The following is a 4,473-nucleotide window of genomic DNA, read 5'->3' as shown; positions in this document are numbered from 1 at the left end:
CTTTGTGTTACTTTACATTATCCTTACCGTGCTTGCATAACTTGCATTAAGTTTACATAATTTATCTTACATAATTTATCTTACATAACTTTACAAGACTTTACGTAGAGTTATTTTATGTTATTTTACCTTATTATTCCAGTACATTGCATAACTTACATTACATGATATTACAAAGCATAACCTTATGTTATATTACAACGCATAACCTTATGTTACTTTACATAATATTACAACGCATAATCTTATGTTACCAAAAAATCGTCTGTTCCTAGGTTGCTATATCTGATTTTTTCGGTATTTGGGGAGACTGTGTTTCTAGATATGAATTGGCTTTACGCCCGATGCAGCTAGATTAGATGTTGCCTATGGGGACGAAGTTGCAGTTGGTTGTGAGTTGCAGTAGGTTATGAAGGGAGAGAAGATGATGGTAGATTATAATATTGGGATGTGTTTTTTGAATAGTATGGTTTTTATATCTTTTCGAAACGCTTTGTAGTCCGTAGTTGTGGTCAGCAGCTTGGATATGGTGGGGTCAATTTTCGCGGCCTGTGTAGCAAGTAGGTTGTCATATAGCTTTTTGCGTTTTGTGCCTTTGAGTGAGGGGTAGGTGAATGGAGTCTGGGTTCTCCTTACTCTAGTTGAGAGGTTTCGGGTTAGGCGGCTGTTTAGGTAGAGAGGTGCTGTTCCGTTTAGTGCTTTGAATAATAAACAGTATAGTTTGAATTGAGTTCTTGCTTGTATCGGTAGCCAGTGTGAGTCGAGATAGGCATTAGTGATGTGATCGTATTTTCCTAGCGAGTAGATAAGTCTGAGTGCTGTGTTCTGTACTGTCTGTAATTGTTTGGTCATGTAAGCGGGGCAGGGTAGATAAAGGCTGTTGCAGTAGTCTACAAGTCCTAGTACAAGTGATTGGACTAAGATCCTGTATTGAATTTTGTCAAAGAATTTTCTTATTTTTCGCAGGTTGCGCATGGTGTAGAAGGCTTTTTGGATGGTTTTGTTAGTATGAGTCTGCATTGTGCATCTCCTGTCTATTGTTACTCCCAGGATTTTGAGTGCTGGCTGTATTGGGTATGTGATTGCATTTGTCGTCAGATCAGTTAAGGTAGGTTCTTTGTCTTTTTCTAGCAGCAGGAATTTGGTTTTATCCGTGTTCAGTTTCAGTTTGTGGTTGGTCATCCATGTTTCTACCGTTTCCAGAGTTATTTTCAGTCGTCCTGATGAGTTGGGGTCTTGGGTATTGAAGGGGAGAAGGATTGTTATGTCGTCTGCGTAGCTGAATGAGACTATATTTAGGGAGTCTAGAGTGGTGCCCAGTGAGGATACGTAGAGGTTGAAAAGTATGGGTGATAATGGAGATCCTTGTGGTACTCCACAGGGGTTTGACCAAGGGTCAGATATGTGGTCTTTTGTCTTTACTTTATAAGTTCTAGTTTTTAGAAAGCCTTGGAACCAGTTGAGTACCAAACCTGTGATCCCTATGGCGTCTAGTATCTGGAGTAGTATGTTGTGATCCACTAGGTCGAAAGCTGCTGAAAGATCTAGTTGGATAAGTAGTATCCTGTTCCCTTTGCTGAGGTGTTGGTGGGCTATATCCATTAGAGATACAAGTAGTGTCTCTGTGCTGTGGTTTTTTCTGAAACCTGATTGTGATGGGTGTAGTATGTTGTGGTCTTCTAAGTAGTTGGTGAGGTATTGTGCTACAAGACCTTCTTGTAGTTTGATATATAATGGGATTGAAGCGATGGGTCTGTGGTTGGCTGGATTATTGTTTGGAGCTTTGGGATCTTTCGGTATGGGGGTGATAATAATCTCGCCTAGTTCTGGTGGGAAGTGACCATCTGTGAGCGTGGATTGTAGCCAGTTCATGAGGTTAGCTTTGAACTTGATGGATGCGGTTGTTAGCAGGTACGATGGGCAGCTGTTTAGGTCGCAAGAAGTTTTACTATATTTGTTGTATAGTCGAGTCATGTCGTTCCATTGTATTTTGGGGAAGTTAGTCCACGTTCTGTCAGCTACTAAGGCTTCATCTATTGTTGGTGTTGTTATAATCTCATCGAGGAGGGTTAATGAATTGTTGAATGTGGATCTGATATTGGTGATTTTGTGCTTGAAGTAGTCTGCTAATTGGTGAGCTGAAGGAGATTGGTTTCCTTGAGTAGCTAGGAAAGGTTTGGTGTCTGTGAGTTTTCTTACAATATTGAAGAGTATTTTTGAGTCTGGGTTTTCAGTGCCTATTAGTTTGGAATAGTATGCTTTCCTTTTTTCCTTTAGTTTGATGTTATATTGTTTGATTTGGATTCTCCATGCTACTTTTGTTTGGTCTTGTTTCTGTTTTTTCCATATTCTTTCGAGGTGTCTGCATTGTCTTTTTAAATGGAGAAGTTCAGCGTCGAACCATTTGTCTGAAGGTCTACAGATTTTGTTTTTTGTTTTTATTGGTGCTAGCTCGTTCAAAGTAGCTTCGCTAATGGTACGCCAGTGAGTTACAAATTCTTTGGGGTTGATTTGGTCGAATGCTGGATCTACCTTCTCCCAAAATGTAGTAGGATTGATTTTCTGTCGTGTGTTGATGTGGATTTTTTGGGGTGCGGGTTTGTGGTTGTTTTGAGCCCAGTTTATGGTGAAAGTGTATTTGTAGTGGTCTGACCAGAGGGAGGGGTGCCATATACCGTTGGATGTGTGTATGTTTTGAGTGTCAAGATTATGGGTCGTGAATGCTGCAATGTCCAGTTGGTGGCCTTTTTCGTGTGTGGGTTCGGGGTTAAGTATCTGATAGGATAGGGTATCGAGATATGAGAGTATTCCCTCTACTTGTTTGGAGGAGTGGTCTTCTAGATGGAGATTTAAGTCTCCGAGGAGTAAGTTGTGGGTGGAAGTTAGTGAATTCTGGAGAATGAATTCTTCGAGTTCTTGTTTTGATGTGGACCATTTCCCTGGTGTGACATAGCATAGAATGCAGGTCAGGTTTCCAGAGAGAGTGTTATCGGAGAGTTGACATGCTAGAAGGTCCAGGTGAGGGGATGAGTTCTTGGCTAGGACTTTTAAGTTAAAGTTGTTTTTTACTATGATGGCTAACCCTCCCCCTCGTTTGTTTTCTCGACAGACAAGCTCTAATTTATATCCTTTTGGGCAGAGATCTATTATGCTTGGGTCGGAGTCTGAAGTGATCCAGGTTTCAGCTAGGAATAGGCATCCTAGATGATCTTTGATTAGCCAATCTTTGATTAATTCCACCTTTGGATTGATTGATCTTATGTTCATGTAAGCACATTTTATTGGTGTGAAGTTTGTGAAGGAGAGTTGTGAACTGATTGAGTTGAGGAAGATTCTTGGGGGTGTCAAGTGTTTATGGCTGTTTATCTTGGGTTTTGGCGGAGGTCGTTTACCCCAGAATGTTGGGATGCTTTCTAGGCTGGAATTAGGACATGGTGTCAGAGTTCTGAAGGAGTGGAGTTTCCTGGCTGGTGGAGTTTGCCTGAGGTCTGTTGTAATGATTGGGATGGAGTAAGTATGGAAGCCTGCTGTTTTCCAGTTGGATATGAGGAGGGCGAGCAACAGAAGGACAAGCAGGGTTTTAGGAAGGCTGAAATTAAAAGACGAAGCTGTTATTCTTTATTTGAATACCACCCATCAAGGTTTCTAAGCGGTTTGAATTCAAGTTCTCAAGCATTTCTGCAGGCTCACAATGTACCTAATGTACCTGGGGCAGTGGAGGATTAAGTGATTGACATAATTCATGCAGAGGGTAATTTTTTAACAGCTTGCCTAGCTTGAAAGGGCAACAAAGCGTCTATTTCTAGTGTATTTTATTTAGACTTTTACAAACTGTGATACAATTTACGGCACCCAGTGGAGGTAGAACCAGCATTTTCAAACTGGTCCCTCGCCACAGTTAATGCGGGAACACTTACCATCTGCTGTGGGATCCAGCATTTTATTGATGCTCATGTTTGTTAACATGTATAGCCCACAGTGGGTCACAACCAAAACATAATGTCAGTATTCATCCATCTAATCCAGTGGTCTCAAACTCATAGGCCCTGGGTAAAATAAAAGAGTTTTGTGATCATATGTCTCTTTAGCTCAGTGGTTCCTGAAGGACCACCAACCAGTCAGGTTTTCAGGATAGCCCTAATGAATATGCTTGGAGCAGATTAGCATGCCTGTCACCACCATTAGATGCAAATTTTTTCATGCATATTCATTAAGGTTATCCTGCTGGACCTCCAGGACAGGGTTGGGAACCACTGCTTTAGCTATAAATGACAAAAGGAAAGCTTAACCTCATTTCACTCTTTTTTTCTGTGGCCCTGCAAAGGCTTTGACTAATCCCATATTCCTCCCTCCATCAGACCCCAAGAGAGGAAACCCAGCCCCAAAGTCTGAGTCAGCTCTTCCTCGCCCCGCCCCTTTTTCCTTCACCCCGCCCCTCGCCTCCCTTGCACGCCCACCTGTAAACCAGGCGCG

This window comes from Geotrypetes seraphini, chromosome 19, assembly GCF_902459505.1.
Source record: "Geotrypetes seraphini chromosome 19, aGeoSer1.1, whole genome shotgun sequence".
Taxonomy (NCBI): domain Eukaryota; kingdom Metazoa; phylum Chordata; class Amphibia; order Gymnophiona; family Dermophiidae; genus Geotrypetes; species Geotrypetes seraphini.
This window is presented reverse-complemented; position numbering follows the sequence as displayed.